This window comes from Rhineura floridana, chromosome 5 (assembly GCF_030035675.1).
Source record: "Rhineura floridana isolate rRhiFlo1 chromosome 5, rRhiFlo1.hap2, whole genome shotgun sequence".
NCBI lineage: Eukaryota > Metazoa > Chordata > Lepidosauria > Squamata > Rhineuridae > Rhineura > Rhineura floridana.
Window position 1 is genome coordinate 172,618,453 of NC_084484.1, and position 21,938 is coordinate 172,640,390.

Genomic DNA, 21,938 nt, shown 5'->3' on the forward strand with positions numbered 1-21,938 from the left:
TGCGTGCGCGCGCGCGCGCGCGGGTGTCATGCCAGATCCTACTTCTTCCCCCTCCCCCCCCCAAATCCCCTCTTCTCTGACACTGGAGGAATTCAAGAGGCAGCTGGACAGCCATCTGTCGGGAATGCTTTGATGTGGATTCCTGCATTGAGCAGGGGGTTGGACTTGATGGCCTCATAGGCCCCTTCCAACTCTACTATTCTATGATTCTAAGTTTGAGAAAGTCGCCAAGGACGTTTCCGGCAAGGTTGAAGGGATCCCCCCCAGATATTTGGACTCCATCGGGCCTCTTGGAAGGAGGGGGGCTCCCAGCTTCAATGGGCTGTGGACTTCGTGGGCTGTGGGTCACCTCTGGTTCGGAGCAGGAATGTGTTCTCCGGCGGGGACGGGATTTAAGTTTTTGTTTTTTAAACCTGCATCAACAATAGGAAGCGCCCCCGTATTCTCTCAAAGTATGTTAATTCTCTAAAATGGATGTGCTTCCTCGCCTAATCCTCTCTCGTTGCAAATGCATCGTGGTGGTGGTGGTGATGGGGAGGCGGAGTAATACGGGCATAGCCCCAGTTTCCAGCGAAATGCCAGATCAGTTATTGCTATTGTTTAGGTTGGTTTTACATACAATCATACATACATACATACATAGCTTGCAATCAAAGAGAGATTTCTTCCTGTCGTTCTTGTCGGAGAGGCTTCCCAGCAACAGACGGCCCCCTCCCCTCGCCTCCCCACGCTGCTCTGCGATCTCGGAGGCGGATAAAGCAAACTCAGGGGCGCGCGCCTTTGTGTGTGTGAGGGGCGAGCGCTCCCCCCCCCACACACAGCAGATCTCCTGGAGGGTAAGCAAAGTTGCAGAGGCTGTTTCCTGCTACACCTCCTGCAACAGCTACCAACGGGAAGCGGCTCCTGCTAGGGATGGGGGAGGAGGATTTCGAGTCAGTTCTCATTTCAAGCGGAATCGATCGCCTTCGCGCCTTGCGAAACAACAGGAGACCCGAAAGACACAGCCGTCCTTCGAAATCCGCACTTATTCAAATGCTGCCGTGCAGTTCGCCCGCCAATGTTTGCCATCAGTGTATATTAGTGGGAAGTGTGCATAAAAATGAATGTATGAGTGAAAATAACTTGCAAAAAGGCATTTATAAGGTGAGAAACGGCTTGCAAAAATAGGTACATTAGTCAAAACTGCCTGCAAAGATGTGTTTATTAGGACAAATTTGCACTGAAATGCTGGAGAATTTGCATGAAGAAAACCATGTAAATTGCTGCAGAAATGCAGAGAACTGACTTTCAGGTTGGAAAAAGGAGAAAGGGAGAGAAACGCAATTGACAGACCTTTCCATCCCTGCTCCTGACTACCCCTGTTTCGAGGAAGGGATTGTGCTTCGGCTAAATGGAGGTTTGTGCAATGATTAAAGTGGCTCCTCAAGAAATCCACTTGTTTTTTAAAAAATGACTTTTTGCAGTTAGGAAAGTGAAGGAGAAATGCACTGAACAGTGTAAGGGCAGCAGCAAGTGTTAGAGCATCTGTTTTGTATGCAGAAGGTCCCAGGTTCAATCCCTGGCATCTCCAGGTGGGGCTGGGAGAGACTCCTGCCTGAAATGGTGCAGAGCTGCTGCCAGTCAGTGTGGACAATACTGAGCTAGATGCATCAATGGCCTGACTCAGTATATGGCAGCTCCCTTTGTCCCTATTTGGGATTAAGGAATGATCTAAGCACCTCATAAGCAAATTGGGATGAATGTGCTTATAACTGCCTGGGAACAAATCGGCATGAATCCCCGATGAAGACTGGATCTCCACATATTTATTTATATTTTTATTTTATTATTACATTTATATCCCACCATTTCTCCAAGGAGCTCAAGGCGGCATGCAAACATGGCTCTCTCCCTTCTGATTTTATCCTCACAACAACCCTGTGAGGTTGGCTAGGCTGAAGGACAGTGACTGGCCCAAGGTCACCCAGTGAGCTTCATAAATGAGCAGGGATATGAACCCTGGTCTCCCAGGTTCCAGTCTGCAGGTCTAACCACTACTTCACACTGGTTCATAAGCTTTGTGCAAGCAAATCAGGATGAATGCTCAATAAGCAGCTCATCTGGAGGAGACCTTAGTCTTCCTTCCTTCTTTTCCATAAAATACATTGTTTTTAGATGAAATACATTTATTTTATATTAAACATAATATCCTGCCCTTTGGGTGGCCAACCCAACAATGCAAACCAGCCATAAAATACAATGGGTTGTATCCAGCCAAGTTTTACCTGGAATAGATCCGTTGAAATGAATGGAGGTAAATTAGCCATATCCATTCATTTCAATGGGTCTGCTGTGAGTGTAACTAACACTGGACCCAACCCGATAAAGTTCACCCACCCACCCAAATACAATACAATAAAACCAAAGACAACTTATAGCAGCTAACGCAGAGGCTCAGTGGGGAACAGTACTAATCTAGCTGATAAAACAATTGGCTACCTGAACAGGAAAGATTTTGCCATTTGGCAAAACATTGAGAAACGGTAGATCTTCCTGTTGTGAGAGCTGATCTTGGCTTACTTATGGTTCCCAGGCGGTCTCCCATCCAGGCACTGACCACACCTGACCCCGCTTAGCTTCAGCAGGGAGCTGGCCTTATGTGCCGGTGCAGAAAGGGTATGGATGAATTTATTTATTTATTTATTTATGATTACCTTTATTCCACGTGCCAGAGTATAAAGGAGTAAAGGACATGGAACCCCATTGCACAACCAAATGTCCAGCAGTGGTGCTCCAAAGTTTCAAGCAGAGGTTTTGTCCTAGCCATGCTCCAACTCCCAGCCAGCCAGCTAGTCCAACAACATCTAGGACACTACAGGTTCCCCATCTTGCTCTTTGAGATCTTTCTATCAGGAGGTGATAGGAATGGAACTGGAGGTCTTCTGCATGGGATGTCTGTGCTCTGCTACTATTTTTTTGGGTGCTCTCTATAAAGCCGTTAGTATGTCTGGCTTTGCACTGTCTATATGCAGCCCTTCTCTGTTTGCAGTCTATCTACTTCTCCCCTGAACTGTCCTATACCACAAGCACTGCTGCAACCCCTTCTAAACAAAAACAGTCACGATGTGACTCCTTTCTCTGACAGCAATGGCCTGTCATTTTGCAGACTTTTTGCTTTTTTTAAAAAATAAGTCGTTTAAAGGCTGTGCACTCCCTTGTTGGACTCACTAATCCCCCCTCTAATGATTATTATTTTTAAAGCTGCAAACAGGGACAGGGACACAGCCACACACACACAGGAAGGCTTTTCATTATGTAGAGATATTGGTGCTGGATCAACAAATACCAAGCTAAGATTTATTTATTTTTTTAAAAAAGAAAAATAATCTTGGCAAGCCCTGTGTGATGTGTGTCTGTATTTAGGTTTGGAAAGGCTTGGCCATTTTATTATTTTGGAATTTTTAAATGATTTACTATTCCCTAAGAGCTGTATATAGAGTGGATGACTCCATCTCATTGTGGCTTACACAGAGAGGGAAAGGGATCGGAAGGGAACAGGAAAATAAGAAAATCCAGATGCCAACTCTTGCATAATCGTGATATAATGGCCAGGTGGGATGAATCCTGATGACAATAACTCTGGGAGGGGAGGAGCGAAATGGCATATGACCCAGCAAAGGTGATCGAGAGGATCTCACTGCCTGCTTTCTGAAAATGTTGTGCTGTGGGTTGGGTTGCTAGCACTCTCGGTGTCTGACACCAGTGTGATGCTAAAAACTCAATCAGTCACAACCCAAAGAGGACCGAGTGTGAAAATGTCTTCAGCAAAAGCAGAGGTAAGACATACTGAGGACATATTTGATACAGGACAGGAGGCAGTGTATGTATATGTGGCCTTGAAATTGGCAAGAAAGGTTGGCAGCCTTGTCCTAAGCATGGCGCTGGGAACAGTGGTGTGTTTGGATTTGTCACTTTCAGATTTTGTGAGAACTTTATAGAGCTCACCTGGAAATTGATGCAGTGCCAGAAACTGAGGTGTGTGTGTGTGTCTAGTTCCTTTTCATTCAGCTAGATGCTGAATGGGATCTGTTTCACCTGGAGGCGTATGGACACTGTAAATAAACTGCCTTATACTGAATCAGATTATTGATTTATCTAGCCCAGTGCTGTCTCCTCTGATTGTCAGCAACCCTCCAGTTGTTTCCCACCATGCTACTTTTGACCCTCCTAACAGGAGACAGCAGGGCCCGAACCTGGGATTCTCTGTAGACAAAGCATGTGCTCATTCACTGAACTGTGGCCTCTCTCTATTCAGAGGCTGAGGAATGCCGTAAAATGATAGTCCTAAAAGGTTACCATGAGTATCATGTTTGACTGTTGCTAGCCTCCTGCCCCTAGCCCTGAACATCGTCCTATCCACAGATGCTGTGATTTCAAATAAACAAAACTGGCAAAAGGTTACAGTGCAAATGGACCTCTTCTTTCATGAAATATCAGTTGGCTAACCAATAAGGAGAAATCTGAATATCTAAGCTGATGGGGGGGGGGAGGACCTCTTAGCCAGAGGACCTGAAAATCCTAAACTTAACAGTGGGTGGATAATAGAAAATAACATAGCTATTGCATTTCTGATGGCATTCTCCACTTATTTATTTGGCAAAACCATTTAGATGCTATTCTCTCTCTCTCCCTCCCTCCCTCCCTCCTGCCCCAAAGTCATGAGTCTGGTAGACAGTAGAAAGAAAAGAGGTTTAATTTTACAAACCATCCCTACATTTTCAGAGGGAATGACATACATAAAAGGAAACTCCTGGTTTAAAAAGAAGCAAACGGCATGTGTGAACTCATGGAGGGAGTAGTTATCAAGATTTTCTTTTTTCCTGTGTGTGTGAGAGAGAGAGAGGTAGGGAGAGTGTGCTCACACAGTGGCAGGGCTCAAAGATTTTTCTGTCTCAGGGAATCAATGGCTGTAGGAGATGATTCACTGTCTGAATCCCTTCAGTGTTATCAGTACTCTTTTAGCTGTGGTTTCAGTCCCAGCTGACCTTGTTTTTGTTGTGGTCCCCCTGCTTTTGTTGTGTGTGTGTGTGTGTGTTTTAGTGTGGTGATTTTATTGTGATTTTTATGGTTCTGATTATAGACAGCTGCTCTGGGTGCCTTTTGGACATGAGAGTGGCACATATAAACTGTTCAAAGAAATGAAAAGAAAAAGAAACGCATGATTATTTTTACTGCTGTTCATGAGAAAGTAGGAAGCTCGCTTTTGGCAAGTCAGACCATTGGTCCATCCAGCTCAGTGCTGTTGACACTGACTGGCAGCAACTGCCCAGGGTTTCAGTGAGGTGGCTTTCCCAGCCCTACCTAGTGATGCCAGGATTTTGAAACTGGGACCTTTTGCATGCAAAGCATGTGCTCTGCCACTGAGCCAAGAAGAATGTGCTATGCTCATGTCACTGGTGTGTGTGTTTATTCACTTCTTGTGTTCTGGATGCCGTCGGCTGATTTTTGATAGATTAGCAACTAGAAGCTAAAATGATGAAACTGAAGTTATCCTACTTTGGACACATCATGAGAAGACATGAGTCACTAGAAAAGACACTAATGCTGGGAAAAACAGAAGGGAGTAGAAAAAGAGGAAGGCCAAACAAGAGATGGATTGATTCCATATAGGAAGTCACAAACCTGAACTTACAAGATCTGAACAGGGCGGTTTATAACAGATGCTCTTGGAGGTCACTGATTTATAGGGTCACCATAAGTTGTAATCGACTCGAAGGCACAAAACAACAACAACAACAAGTGGATCATGTCATCTCATGGGAAGGGATTGGACTCTAGATTGTTTCTTTGGCTTCCTTCCAACTAGATGATCTTATTTATCCTCAGTCACCCTGGGTTCCCTAAGGATGAGTTGGGGTTTCGGGAAAGGAGAAAGGGGCTTGTTTGATGTGATTTCCCCCCAATTCATGTACGCAGAGCAGTGTAACCCTGCTCTGTCTCTCTACTTGATCAGCGCAGGATCAAGCTGCTTCTGAAATGACACATGCCATTTCTAAAATTGCAGCTGTTGGATTGTAAGCCTGCCTTTGATTTCAAAAGCCTAATATTTGTGGGTATTGAGGGTGAAGTGGAATGCAATCTGCCAAAAAGGAAACGGCTGGTTGTAGTGTAGCAATTTTGAGTGTGATCTGCCAACTCCGCAGTTCAGATCACATTCAGTCAATGGCCTCAGCTCAGTCAACAGTCAAAAAGAAGCCCCCATCTCTTAGCCCCCAAATACAGCAGGAGAATGATAATACCAACTCGCCCGACTGAGTTGTCGTAAGGAGTACAGGGATAATGTCTCTGAAATGTGCTCAACAAGTTGAACACCATTATTCTTAGCTACTTAAAGAGTCTCAAAAGTTGGGAGAAATCTGTTGCTTTACAGTGACCTCGGCCCTGTTTGCTTAGGAACGATGGAAGCTGCCTTATCTGTCCATCTGTCCTAATATTGTCTGCCCAAATACGCTGATATGGTCTACTCTGACTGGCAGCAGCTCTCTGGAATTTTCACCTGTTAGCCAATCCTATTATTGTGAGACGTGAAGGTCTGAACCTGGGACTTTCTGTATGCAAAGCTCGTGCTCTGCCCACTGAGCTGTACTTCCTCCCCATCTTGCTTATAGAAAGCCACTCTGCATAAGGCCTGCTTTCTACATACCACCTAAGGTTGAGCCCAGGCACTGAGGTGGGGGAGATTCTGATTATCTGAGCTCCAAATGGAGCCCTTGCTCCCATCTAGAGAGCTCAAGTCCCCTTATTCCCATTTTTCAGTTTGGCGAACTGAGGCTGCTATAGTGACATGGCCAGGGTTTTATATAGGGAAGCCAGCCAACATTTGAACTCTGACCTTAGCCCAGTGGCAGAGCACCTGGTTTCCATGCTGAAGGTCCAGGTCAAGTCCCCCACGTCTCCAGGTAGGGCTGGGAGAGTTGCCTGCGACTGCCTTCAAGTTGATCCTGACTTATGGGGACCCTATGAATAGAGTTTTCATGGACAGCAGTATTCAGAGGGGGTTTACCATTGCCTCCCTCTGAGGCTAGTCCTCCCCAGCTGGCTAGGGCCTGCTCAGCTTACCACAGCTGCACAAGCTAGCCCCTTCCTTGTCCGCAACTGCCAGCTGGGGGGCAACTGGGCTCCTTGGGACTCTGCAGCTTGCCCACGGCTGCACAGGTGGTAGGGCACGTAACCCCTGAGCCACTCGCTGTGGGGGTGATCTTTAGGTGGCCCTTGACACCCAGGAGACAGGAGCAGGGATTTGAACTCACAGACTCTGGACTCCCAGCCAGGCTCTCCTCCCCACTGAGCGACTGCCCGTCATTGTGGGCGATACTTAGCTCGATGTGGTCAATGGTGTCACAGGGTCTAATGGTCTCTCTGGGGTCCCTTCAGCCCAAACACGGCCACACACCTCCTCTGGCGCGCCGCCCTCCTCGCCTGTCCCCAGGGATGTTTCTGGGGCTCGATCAAGTGGTGAGCAAGCCGCGTGTTGCGTGCCGGAGAGGAAGGGCGGAAGGGGAGACGCGGGAGGAGCAGGAGGAGAAGGCGAACGCTCTTGCTCGGCTTTCGGAGACTCGGCAATCTCCCGCCCGCTCCGGACAGGCGCCAAGTCCAAGTGGCCAAGCCGCCGTTCAGTCCTTCCCTCCCTCCCCCCTCCACCTGGAGGAGGAGGCGACGGGCGAAGGGAAAGGCTGGCGTGGAAGCGGCGAGGGAGCCGAGGCAGGTTTCCCTACGAAAGGCAGGGGACGGGAGGAGGCGCCTTTCCTCCCTCGCTGCCAACCGCTCGTCTCTTGGCCCCCAGGGAGAAGACAGAGCCGGGGAAGCCAGGGGCTCCCGCCGTCGAAAGGAGGCGAGACGGCCCGGAGCTTCAGGGCATCGGTTCTCCCCGCCTGGCAGTGAAGGAATTCTGCATCCCGGCTGGAACATCCCCTCCCCCTCTTCTCTTCCTTGCTTGTCTGGACCTGACTCTTCACGCCAGGCTGTGTCTGGATTCTGGCACGGGATACGGTAGAGGCTTGTGCGATGTTGCTCGGAATATGTGTGTGCGTGTTGGGGGGTAGTCTTGCTATTGCAATCTAAAGGTGAGCTTGAATGGGTCGGAGGAGGAATGCAACCTGTGTGTGTGCGCGGAGGGGGAGGATACTTATCTGGCATGCCTTCCTTTCTTGAGGCTGTGGAAGGACTGAAACCAGGTAGGAAATGCAGGCTTATATGAGGGTTTTTTTCCCCAATTAATTCGAAGTTACCCTTGGGAGCTACGGAGGTGATCTGCATCCCGTCATAGTTTAGATTCAAAACGGGAGAGCATGAACCTTTCGGGGGGGGGGTGTATTTTGTTTTTAAGCAGTAACGGGTGGTGATGATGATGGCGAGGAAGAAGTGAGCCTGGGGAAAGGGGGGCGGTGGAAGGTGGTCCCCCGTGCCCTGAGCCACAGCTCTCTTCTCGTGACCTTGGTGAGCCAAACGCGGGCTCGGTTTTGTGCTTCAGGTTTCCTTCTGTATAATGGAGGCGGGAGGGTGGCTTTGCGATCCCCCACCCTACTTTGCAGGAGTGTCAGAAGGGCCAGGCTGTTGAAACGCCAAGCCAACACAATCCTGTGTGGATGGTGTGATTCAGAAGGGGCCCCGGAGAAAGGATGTCGGCTCTCAAAATCTGTTACGAGGTATATAGAGTAACAAAAGAGTGCGCTCACATACAGAGCGCAACCCACGCTCCAGTTTGTTAGCAACGCGCCCCCACCCCACTTAAGTATACAGGAGTTGTCATGGATGCCTTAGCCCCACTCCTAGATTATTTCAGTGCCAGCCTCTGCTCCTTCTTGCTAGTTGCCTAACAAGCAGGGAGCCTGCCACAGTCGTTGTCTGAGCGGCAGGCGGCTGTTCAGCACCACGGACAGCGCCAACAAGCCCGGCTTGGGCAACATCGCGAGAGGGTGAGGAGGGGGCCTTGAGTTCTGTGTAGCTAAATAAGTGAGAGGACATTTAACTTCAGCCTGGAGGCTTTAGAGAAGGCTAGCCGCATCCTGTTGGGGAGATGGACCGAACTTGTAGCATATTTTCTCCTGGGCAATGAGCGTTGCGGCGATGCATTGTATTGAGTCATGCCGGTGGCCGCTGGGTTTCAGTGCTTCAAATGATGGCAAGTCTCAGTGGGTTATTCAAGATCACTTCAGAATGGTTTAGCCGCTCTTTGTTGTCTTTGATTACCTTGTTGTTACAATTGTCTGCTCAAGTCTTTGTACTCCATGTTAATTATTTCAAAACTAACACATGCACACGCATTGCGCATATATCCCCAATCCCATCCTTAACAATCACGAACATGAATTAAACTCCCCACTAATCAAGCATACTTTGAAGATTCTTTTTTCGGGGGAGGGAGGAACATAGGAATACATTAAGCTGCCTTATACCGAGTCCCATCACTGGTCCATCTAGCTCAGTATTGTCTACACTGACTGGCAGTGGCTCTCCAGGACTTTCAGGCAGGGGTCACTCCCGGCCTTACCTAGAGATGCTGGAGATTGAACCTGGGACCTTCTCCATGCCAAACAGATGCTCTACCACTGAGCTGTAGCCCTTCCCCATCCTTGTCAGTCAGTCAGGAGTAGTTAAGGGGAATTAAGGGGTAACGAATCTCTGCTAACTGCTTTTTCACTGCACACTTATGGGTGCAATGGAGATTCAATCTTCAATGTCAAGCAGGGATAGCTTTGGGGTGTTTGTTTATTTCAAATTAGTTAGCATGGATCTTTCGGACCCAATTCCTGTAAAAGTATAATTCTGGATTCTTCTAGACTGGATTTTTAATCTAGGTTAGGAATCTCTAATCTATCTTTTTGTCGGTGCATAACTTTGCATTGTGTATTTCATGGAGTTAATAATGGACAGCACCATGGAGGGCAGTTATTATTCTTTCCAATATTATTTATGAGAAACATCAGGCTCAGCAAGATTGTCTTGCTCACAAAAACAGTGGACATGCACTCACATTAGATTGCATTTTTCAACTGCTGTGCCAATATTATTCCTGCATTTATCCCCAGGTAGCTGTAAATCTATTTCCAAGTAGCAACTTGCTAGATGCAACCAAACAATATATTATTGAAGCCAATGTAATAACATGAGTAACAGCATTGCTGCTGCTGCTATTTATTATTATTATTATTATTATATACCATTTACATGCCAAAATGACTTCTAAATGGTCTACAAGTATAAAAACAATTATACAATATCTGTACATAATTAAATGCACAACAAAACTGTTCCATCAAAACATTAAAAAATCAGTAATTAAAATACACAATAAAACAAACCCTGTAAAAGCATAACAATTAAAAGAGCAATTAAAACAATTAGATTAGGAAATTCAAGTTCAGGGGAATGCTTGTCTAAGGAGATGTGACTTCAAGAGCCAAGAGAATGCCAGTACTGATGGGGCCTCTTGTATTTTAGAAGAGAGGACATTCCAACACACTGGTTCTACCAGTGAAAAAGCCTGCCTCTGTGCTATCACAAGCTGAAAATGGCATGGCAAAACTAACCGGCTTCAGTTTTCCAATCTTAATGCCATTACTGGGCACTGGAGGAAAATATGTTTTTTCAGGTTACTTGGTCCAGAGTTATTTAGGGCTTCATATGTAAGTAGGACCTTCATAAGTAGCAGGACCTTCAGACTGGTTCATTGTCTAATTGGCAGCCAATGCACATCCCGTGCCACTGGCATGAAATGTGCCTGACAAGGGGCACCACCTGGGCTGCTGCATTCTGCACCAGCTGGAGCCTGCAGACCATCCTAGAATGAAGAAAAAAGTATTAGGTTAAATGTTGCGGAAACATAATTGAACCACAGAACCACAAGCACAACAAAGTGTGTGTCCACTGCTGGGGTCTGCTACAGTCTGCTGCCAAGGTAATGAACCTGAAGAGGGGGGTGCAGTCTGTAGTGTTCTCTGAAGCACCTTGGACAGCTCCTTGAAAGTTCAGACTAAAACCCAAAGTGGAATCCATTACTACACTGACATGGAGATACCAGCTGCCCCACTACACATGGAGACCTTCTTGGTATGTGGGGTATTGCTATTAAGTTTCAAAGGTCTTAAGGGGTAAGGCAGATTTGAGAACATATCTCCAGATTTAAGGCTTCCACAACTGCTGTTGGAGTTGTCTGTTGGCGCTCACAATAAATACAGTGGCACAAGCAGCTCTCTCTTTAGAACTGGATCAATGCTATGAGCTACTTGATGCTATCTGGAAGATGGTAGCAGTAGAAATCCCTTAGCAAAGTATAGAAGGCAAAGCTGCATGGTGACACAGTTATTATTGGCAAGAATGTGTGAGTCTACCAAACCAAGTATTTAAGCAGAAAAGTGGTAATTCTAAAGTGAAGCATTTTTGGAGAATGGCGTGGGTAGGCAGTAGGCATCTTGCTGGTTTAATTCCCATTTGTTTTGGTCAACTCAAGCATCTCTTGGCCGCTTGAGCAAGTGTTGCATCTTCTTGCTGTCTTTTTTTTAATTGCATCCTTTCATGCTCACTTACTTCCCTGATCTGTAAGAATTTGCAAGAGATAGCCTTTGACAGAGTTAGTTTTCCTGTGAAAGAGACTGTCAGAGACTTATGGATGGCATTTTTATAATATTGACTCTGCATGTACATTTGAAAACAAATAGATACGCAGACAGACAGGTAGCATCAGTCTCAAAGCAGCACCAGTTTCCCTCCCTCCTGAGCAAATAGCCTTTACTAGTAGCCTGCCCCCTCCAAAGCTAACCCTTGCCAGCCACCTCAATGACTGTCCAGTGTCTGCCTCCTTTGCTAGCTATTATTATTATTAATTTAATTTGTATCCCGCCCTTCCTCCCAGCAGAAGCCCAGGGCGGCAAACAAGGCACTAAAAACACTTTAAAACATCATAAAAACAAATCTTAAAATACATTAAGACAAAACAGCGTTAAAAACATTTAAAAAGTTTTTTTAAAAAAGGGTTAAAACATTATTAAAAAAAATCAAGCAATTCTGACACAGACACAGACTGGGATAGCTCTCAACTTAAAAGGCTTGTTGAAAGAGAAAAGTCTTCCAAAGGCGCCAAAAAGATAGCAGAGATGGTGCCTGCCTAATATTCAAAGGGAGGGAATTCCACAGCTATGTTCTAATTGTTTGCCTCCAACATCCACCCTATTAGGTAGAAGGGTGTCTTATACCTAGGGAGGTGATGGGCTCTCCAACACTGGAGGCATTCAAGAGGCAGCTGCACAGCCACCTGTCACTTATGCTTTAATTTGAATTCCTGCATTGAGCAGGGGGTTTTACCTGATGGCCATATAGGCCCCTTCCAACTCTACTATTTTATGATTGTAGAAGCCACCATCTGTCAATGTTCATTTAAGAAAGCATCATCTAGCCATTAGTGCCCATGGAAGAAGCAACTTTAACTATTAAGTAGAGGAAAAGTGATCTCACTTGAACCCAATATAGTAGCATTCCGATTACAGTGTTTTTGCTTTTGCCACAAAATGGTGACACCCAAAATATTTGCCATATTCATTTTCCTAGGCTGTTTGATGTAACACTTCCCAAATCATTTCTGTGCTTCCTCTCTTATATCACTGCCTTGAGATTTAGTGGAATGTTGGGGGTACATTTTGGACTAGAATTGGAAATTTTATTTCTTATATTAGCAAATAATAATGTTTAACTAGGAACAATAATAATCCATCTCAAGCCTTTATAGAAGTCACAGCAGGCAGTTTTATGCTAGGGTATTTGTCAACTCTGGATACAAAAATATGTGAGGATGGAGATAAGGCAGAATATATACATAACAACACTTGGGAATTATTACAAACAGTGGAATAGAGGCACAGTTAGTAGCATGAGTTCACAATTTACATTTGAACATTTACAATCCTCAATAAATTTTCTGACAGTCCTTTTGCCACTTTTATTTCCCTTTATCAAGTTATCATTGTAACAACATAGTGGTGTATAATACATTCCCTATTCCTTTTCAGCACTGTCATACGGCTGGTCTTTAAAAAGTCTAATCTAAAGCCCATTGAAGTGTGAGTTCAGTGCTGAGCAGCTGTAGAGTTTTAAAGCTGCAGCATTTGAGAGTCATCAAAAACTAGATCAGGCCAGCAAAAGCCTTAAACATCATCCCTGGGTCTCTCTCTCTCTCTCTCTCTCTCTCTCTCTCTGTGTGTGTGTTGTGTGTGAGGTTATGTGATTTACAGTTTAAGATTTAACATGCCTTTGGTTCTGGTGCATTTGCTTACAAGATTGGGATGAGCATGGAAAAATGGGACTAGCTTTACCATGAAGCAACTTGCAGCAGCTGCCTTAGGAAGCGGATCATGGAAGGGTGGGTGGGTGAGTGAGTGGGATTTGACTTCGCATTTTGGCTGCATAAATATCTACAGGCAGAGAAAAAATAAACTTGTATTTGCCTGTCTCTTGGGTCCAAGGATCTTTTCTTCTTCTACTACTTATTCTGTTCTACTTAGGCAGCGATTCCCAATGTGGGTGGTAGCACCCCCCTGGGGAACGTTACAGCCTTTCAGGGGGGCGTTGGTGTGACTACAAACTTTAGGGGGGCATTTGGGTTCGTTAGGGGGGCGTTGACATTTGGCAGTCTGATGCGACAGTTGAAGCGTTTAATTTTATTTAATACACAAATCATTAATTTTTAAACTGTTTTGTCCCCAGTTAGAATGCATTTAATAGTCTCAATTCATGGAAATAACACTATAAATAGTGTGTGCTCTTTAGTAAGGAAATTCTGAATAGCGGCCAGTGTCATATCAAGAAATGGGGATATTAGCCACGCCCCGGCACTAGGTAATGTTCCGATGCTGTCTTGAGGGATGTTGGAACCAATCACAAGAGAGTGTTTGATAAGCTAGGTGTATTGGTGGAGGGTGCATTCTTCCAACGGATGAGTGCCGCGTGCAAACGGGTGACGCAGACAGTCAGTTATTCGCTGGTTTTCTTCAGGAATGGGACACACTCGCTACCCGTTGTTTCTGTGATGTTTAAATGAACTTGTTTAACAAAACAATGCCGGTAAACTGAATGAGTTTGTTGTTAAGTAACACAGTATAAGACTATTACTATCCAAGTATACTCCAGATATTGTGAAGTTAGCCAAAGCTCATCAAGCTCAAGGATCACACTAGTATTTTATAATAAATCTCATTTTATTTATTTTTCTACAACTATAACTATGTATGTATATTAATAAATCATACTAAGAATTCAATGTGTAATCTAAGTGCAATAAAAAGGCATGATAAAAACGATCAGTAATAATCATTGAAAATACCTTTTATGCATTACTCATATTTTAAGGGAAGAATAGGAAGCATTGGCATATACTTAATCTCAGGGGGGCCTTGGGCACAAAAAGATTTTGCAAAGGGGCGTTGGGTCGAAAAAGGTTGGGTAACGCTGTACTAAGGCTTGGGGAATGCAAGGAAAGTGGTAGTGAATCTTGCTGGGCAGGGCAAGGCAAGGCAAATCAGGAGCCTGGACAGCTCCCAATGGGTCCTGATAGTTAAGAACATAAGAAGAGCCTGCTGGATCAGGCCAGTGGCCCATCTAGTCCAGCATCCTGTTCTCACAGTGGCCAACCAGGTGCCTGGGGGAAGCCCGCAAGCAGGACCCGAGTGCAAGAACACTCTCCCCTCCTGAGGCTTCCAGCAACTGGTTTTCAGAAGCATGCTGCCTCTGACTAGGGTGGCAGAGCACAGCCATCATGGCTAGTAGCCATTGATAGCCCTGTCCTCCATGAATTTGTCTAATCATCTTTTAAAGCCATCCAGGCTGGTGGCCATTACTGCATCTTGTGGGAGCAAATTCCATAGTTTAACTATGCGCTGAGTAAAGAAGTACTTCCTTTTGTCTGTCCTGAATCTTCCAACATTCAGCTTCTTTGAATGTCCACGTGTTCTAGTATTATGAGAGAGGGAGAAGAACTTTTCTCTATCCACTTTCTCAATGCCATGCATAATTTTATATACTTCTATCATGTCTCCTCTGACCCGCCTTTTCTCTAAACTAAAAAGCCCCAAATGCTGCAACCTTTCCTCGTAAGTGAGTGGCTCCATCCCCTTGATCATTCTGGTTGCCCTCTTCTGAACCTTTTCCAACTCTATAATATCCTTTTTGAGATGAGGCGACCAGAACTGTACACAGTATTCCAAATGCGGCCGCACCATAGATTTATACAACGGCTTTATGATGTCGGCTGTTTTATTTTCAATACCTTTCCTAGTTGAACTGAGGAGGATGTCTTAGCAAAAGCTTAGACTCTTCTGAAGCCTTGGGGTGGCTAATGCATCATCTGAATCAGGCCAACACTGGAAACTTGATGCTGAAGACATGACCCCCCCCAGTTCCTGGAGCCTTAATAGGTATTTATTAATGATATAGCCCTACCTTTATGCTGCTGCTGCTGCTACTCACCACTGCCTCTGGTAAAGCACACAGACAGCAAAACTCCTGTATATGCAGGCACATTTTCCATTCATTTGCCTGCCCATTTATTTCTCTTTGTCCCGTGACAATTATTAGTCAGTATGTTAAGGTTGGGCTAACCTTTTCTTGGCCCAAAGTCCTTTCATACTTGACCAGCCTTGTGGGAGCCACATGCCAATGACCACCCCACACTCTTGGACAGGCACTTTGGGACTCATCATCTGGGCATGCACACATACCCAGGGCAGACAGACAGACAGACAGCCCTCTGGTGATGCTGATGCAGATCAGCTGAGAAGGGAGGTTACTGCCCTTCCCCATTTATCAAATGCGTGATCTGATGAGCCAGGAGGGGGAGAGTTTGTTGGCCCGAGTTCTGTATCTCCCCCCTTTTTTTCCCTTCTTTTTGCTGCCACTGCCCAAATCAGTCAGGGTCAGAAAAAAATACTTGGGGAGGGGCAGTAGGGATGGAGGAGAAATTCAACTCAGTTCTCAATTAAAATCAAATTTATCAAGTGTACACTTTCTGAACCAATTTGTTATGTGCCTTCAAGTCAATTTTGACTTATGGCAACCCTATGAATCAGTGACCTCCAAGAGCATCTGCCATGAACCACCCTGTTCAGATCTTGTAAGTTCAGGTCTGTGGCTTCCTTTATGGAATCAATCCATCTCTTGTTTGGCCTTCCTCTTTTTCTACTCCCTTCTGTTTTTCCCAGCATTATTGTCTTTTCTAGTGAATCATCCTTCAAAATTTGCACTTATCTGCATTTGTATTATGTCAAGAAACATTGCTTGCAAAAAAGTGTACATTAGTCAAAACTGCATTCAAAAATGTTTCTAGTAGGAGAAATAGACACTAAAATTTTCATGAGGATTTCTTTTTCTTAAAAAAAAAATGCAAATTGCTGCAGAAATGTTGGGAGCTGAATTTAAGATTGGAAAAAAGGAGAAACTGAGAGAACTTTCTTTCCATCCTTCCCAGGGCCCAGGCTAGGCCCCCAATGCTATGAGTCAACCACTCTTTCTAGATGTAGCTCATTTCAAGTATTCAAAGCACAGCCCATCCTTAATCACATTAATAGTTTCTATAAGATCAGCAGGGATAGAATCTTGATGTTGCGCTTATCTGCCCAGATTTTTCCTAATTTCTGTCTTGCACCTTAATCTCAATCGTTCTGCTAAAAAAAGAGAGAACAATTCTCACAAGTCATAGGAATGACTATACATATAATATTATATGCATATATACTCCAGGTTTCCTAAGGTAACCAGGGTATAAACATACATAAAACAATGCATGTAACTGTAGAAAAATACGTAGGTATTAATGCTTATAAAATTACACCCAGAAATATAGTACCACAAAGGGCCTCACCCTTTTAAACATATTTATATGTATGTGTATATAATTTTGCATATTATATATAAAAAAATACCTGACTCTGCATGAACGTCTTAGGCATAAGCGAGCACTTGATGCAAGAGGTGGCCCATTGTGAGCAATACTTGATCAGACAGAACTGCCAAACCCCAGGTATAAGTCTATTTAAAACTGATTTCTCCCCCATCCCTAAAAAGAAGCAAGCAAACAAGGAGAGGCATGCCTATATAGGAGGGACTTTGATGGAGGGGCTTTCTGATTTTATATCTCAGTATTTTAGTTAACCGCTACAGCAGGTGGGGTTGAAAGACACTGACTTACCCGAGGCTCCCTAATCAGTTTCTGGCAGAGTTGAAATCTGAAACATTTTAACTCTCCCATCCAAATCTAAAATTGTGTCCATCTTTCCAGATCAGCAACCAGAGACTGCTTTATTCATTGCTGGGCCTTTGGAATCCTCTCCCTATAATATTTGTTTGTTGTGTTCTTGGTTCCTGCCGAAGACCTTCCTCTTTCAAGAGCCTCTTAAGTAGAGACCTTTATCCTAGTCTGCATCTGTACTGGAATTGTTTTTTTTAAATGTTTTTATTGCTTGTTGTTTGCTACCCTGGGCTCCTTTGGGAGGAAGGGTGGGATATAAATAATAATAATAATAACAACAGTGGAAGAGGCCAATAACAATAAACAAGCAGTTCGGACTTACAATAATGAGAGACCAACTGCTTCCCTACAGACCCTCTTGGGTGTTAAGGTTGGCAGAGAGCGTCCTCTTTGTAGTTCGGGGGATGGCCCGGGATTATTTGTGGCAGCCCCTAAATTGTGGAATTCGTAGAATCATAGACTAGGAAAGTTGGAAGGGACCTATAAGGCCATCAAGTCCAACCCCCTGCTCAATCTAGGAATCCAACTTAAAGCACACCTGACAGGAGGCTGTGGAGCTGCCGCTGGAATGCCTCCAGTGCTGGAGAGCCCACCACCTCCCTAGGTCATTGATTCCATTGTTGTACTGCTCTAACAGGAGTTTTTCCTGATGCTCAGCTGAAATCTGGCTTCCTATAACTTGAGCCCATTATTCCGTGTCCTGCACTCTGGGACGATCGAGAAGAGATCCCGGCCCTCCTCTATGTGACAACCTTTCATGTACTTGAAGGGTGCTATCATATCTCCCCTCTGTCTTCTCTTCTCAAGGCTAAACATGCCCAGTTCTTTCAGTCTCTCTTCATAGGGCCTTGTTTCCAGTCCCCTGATAATTCTTTCCTCACAGAGGTACATCTGGCTTCTTCACTGCATAGTATTCAGCGTATGCTGAAGACGCACCTGTTTACCCTGGCCTTTGACACCTGAGATGTGTGTTTTCAGGCCCCACCCTATTCCTGTGACTGCAATTTGTTTTAACTGGTTTTAATTTTAAATTGTTGTAACCTGCCATGGGACCTCCTAGTGAAGGGTGAGCAATAAATTTGGTGGTGGTGGTGCCCTGCCCAGTGTAGTTTTTTAAAAACAGAAACAAAAAACCACTACAGATAATATAGTTAAAATGACCTCAGCACCCATGGAAGCCAGTAGTTTAGGGTATCAGGATTTTAATTGTTAGCTTTTGGGACGTGTGTCAGTATGATTTTAATTTTAATTTTATGCTATATTGTAAGCTGCCTGGAGGGCTCTGTGGAGCTATGTGATGGAAAATAATTCCCCAGAATAACATAAGTGCATTGGATTCCATTACTTGTGGTCTTATGTAACGTGGTCTGTACCACTATTCCTTTATTTTATTGCATTTACATCCAACCTTTTCTCCAAGGAGCTCAAAGTGGCATGCATGGTTCTCCCCTTTCTCATTTAATCCCCACAACAACCCTATGAGGTAAGCTAGGCTGAGAAGCAGTGACTGGTCCAAGGTCATTCAGTGAGCTTCATTGGCTGAGCGGAGATTCACATCTTGGTCTTTCCCAGGTCCTAGGCAAACACTCTAACCACTACACCATACTATGGCTCTTACAGATTCGTTTTTCGGGGAGAAGGTTTAATTTCAAGTACAGTGGGGAACATATTTTAGAAGCCTTTGAGATTGAGGTTTGATAGTCAATATCCTTAATTCATGCACGTGTTATGGCTAAAGCATCGCTTGTGGAGTGGGCTAGTAAGTATTCCTTTGAGAGGCCCATTTGCAATAGTTTCATTTCCAATTTATTGTTCCATTTAGATGACCAGTTATCATTCCAGAACAGGGATAGAAGGCCAGGTGTATTTTTGGTTGATATTTTAATCCAATAGTTTACAGTCACCAACCAAGCTTGGCATTCCATTGAAATGATCCCACATTCCAATCTAAGCACCGCCGAGGGTGCGCATGTAGGGACACCTACCAAGCGCCGTAAGAACAAAGAGAGGACTGCTTCAACTGTGCGGTCCAAGCAGTGAATCCAAATTGGCGCTCCATATAGAATTTGAGGGATGATTTTATTTTTAAATATCTGGATGGCCGCCGGAATGAATTTTCCCCCTTTGTAGTAGAAATAACGGGTCAGACTGTTTAGGGAATTCTTGATTCTCCTTAACATCATTCTTATATGAAAAGACCAATTCATTGAAGAGTGAAAGGAGATGCCAAGGTATTTATAGTGGGCTACTTGTTCAATTGGATGATTGTTGACTATCCAAACTGGGGTGGTTATTCTCTTGGAGAACACTAGAATTTTGGTTTTATCAAAATTTATCGCTAGATGGTTCTTTGTGCAATAGGACATAAACGCCCTTAGTGTACATTTTAGGCCAACCTTCGATAATGAGAGGATCACAGCATCATCCGCATATAGTAGCAGAGGGCATCTCTCATCCGCAGTCTTGGGGGTATGGAAATCATGAGAAAGGCAGTGTTCGTTCAAGTCGTTTAAAAATAAATTAAAAAGAAGGGGGGCAAGAACACAGCCCTGTCTCACCCCTGTGGACGTAGGGATAGAGTTGGTTAGTCCGCCCTCATTTCCACAACGAACACGCAGGGTAGTCTGTTGGTGCAGGTGGTACATCAAAAATAAAAGTCTTTTATCTATAGAGGTTTTGGATAGTTTAGACCACAACATATCCTGCGGGATCGAGTCAAATGCAGCCTTTAGAGCAATAAAGGCGACATGTAAACCATTGCCCCTTGGCTTGCTATACTTTTCTGCGAGATGTTGTAGAATAAGGCAGTGATCTAAAACGGATGAACCTTTTCTGAATCGTGCCTGTTCCTTACCGAGTATATTTTGATCGTCCATCCAATTCTGGAGCTTTACTTTCAGGTAAGACGCGTATAGACTAATGGGGCGATAGTTAGAGGGATCCTCTCTATCCCCCTTTTTAAAAATAGAGATGACTATTGCTTCTCGCCAGGATGATGGAAAGAGGCCCGTTTCATTAAATTTGGTAAAAAAATTTGCAAGGAGCGGGGCCCACCAGTCTGGGAAATTTTTTAGAAGTTCAGGGAGGATATTGTCTGACCCAGGCGCTTTACCTGTTTTCAGCCCAACGATCAAAGTCCTGATTTCAATTGGACTCACAGGCAGCCAGGGCGTGAGCGAGGAAGGCTCAGATGGTAGGAATGCGGTTGCGGCGTTAGAGCAATCATTGTTATAAAGGGTCATAAAGTAATCTTCCCATAATTTGGGCTAATAATAATTATTCATTGCTCTGTTCACGTTTGCCTCTGTCCACTATTGGCATGTGGCCCCCTAGGTTTGCCTAGAAGGGAATGCGGCCCACGGACTGAAAAAAGGTTCTGCGCCCTTGCTGTGAGGTTCACAGATTGCTGCTATTCTAAGAGAGCATTTCATTTGGAAAGTTACTTGACTGTCGACATTCGAATGGTGACCTCATTTGTCTAATGGGGAAAAATCCTATTTCCCCTTTTTTGTTTTCTTTTTAAGAGTTCCCTAAACGGGTTTCGGTATGAGTAATAGAGAACTTAAAGGTGAAGCATGAAGGAAATGCAGAAAGGCTTGTAAAAGATGGTGCCACTAGTGGGTGCCGTTACAATAATATAAGATATTTGAAATGCATTGCATTGTTAACTGTGGTCGTTCTGAGTCCTGTATACAGAAATTCAGAGTTGTATCCCTTGACAGAATGCAGCAAGACCCTGTTTATAACATAAACCCCTTTCTGGTGCTGCTCAGTGTTTTTAATGGCCGTAGCGTAGCAGCAGAGCACATGCTTTGCATTCAAAAGGTCCTAGGTTCAATCCCAAGCATCTCAAAGTAGGGCTGGGAAAAGACTCCTTTCTGAAACCCTAGAGGTATAGCACAGTGGGGAAGAGAACCTGGCTGGGAGTCCAGAGTCTGTGAGTTCAAATCCCCACTCGTGTCTCCTGGGTGTCAAGGGCCAGCTAAAGATCACCCCACAGTGAGTGGCTCAAGGGTTACGTGCCCTGCCACCTGTGCAGCCATGGGCAAGCTGCAGAGTCCCAAGGAACCCAGTTGCCCCCCAGCTGGCAGTTGCAGACAAGGAAGGGGCTGGCTTGTGCAGCTGTGGCAAGCTGAGCAGGCCCTAGCCAGCTGGAGAGGACTACCCTCAGAGGGAGGCAATGGTGAACCCCCTCTGAATACCGCTTACCATGAAAACCCTATTCATAGGGTCGCCATACGTCGGGATTGACTTGAAGGCAGTCCATGTCCATTTCAGAGAGCTACTGCCAGTCATTGTTGACCATAGTGAGCTAGATGTATCAATGGCCTGCCTTCATATAAGGCAGATTCCTAGGTCTTGTTGCATCAAACTGAGGTGTCTCGTGACAATTCCCTGCCCCATCCATGTACAAATACAGCTGGAAATGCAATTGCGCACACAGTTGTGCAGTGCAAATATAGATAAGTCTTTTTCTAGAATCGTTGACACAGAATGATCAGTCCTTATATAGACTTTGTTTGGGGAACAGTCCTGAGCCATCCTCCCACACCTAAACCAGACAGCTGCCAAAAATATGCAGCACATAAGGGGAATTTTTGGACAACATGGTTCCCTTATTGGAAGAATATCCACCATATTTTCCTCTCTCTCTCTCTCTCTCTCTCTC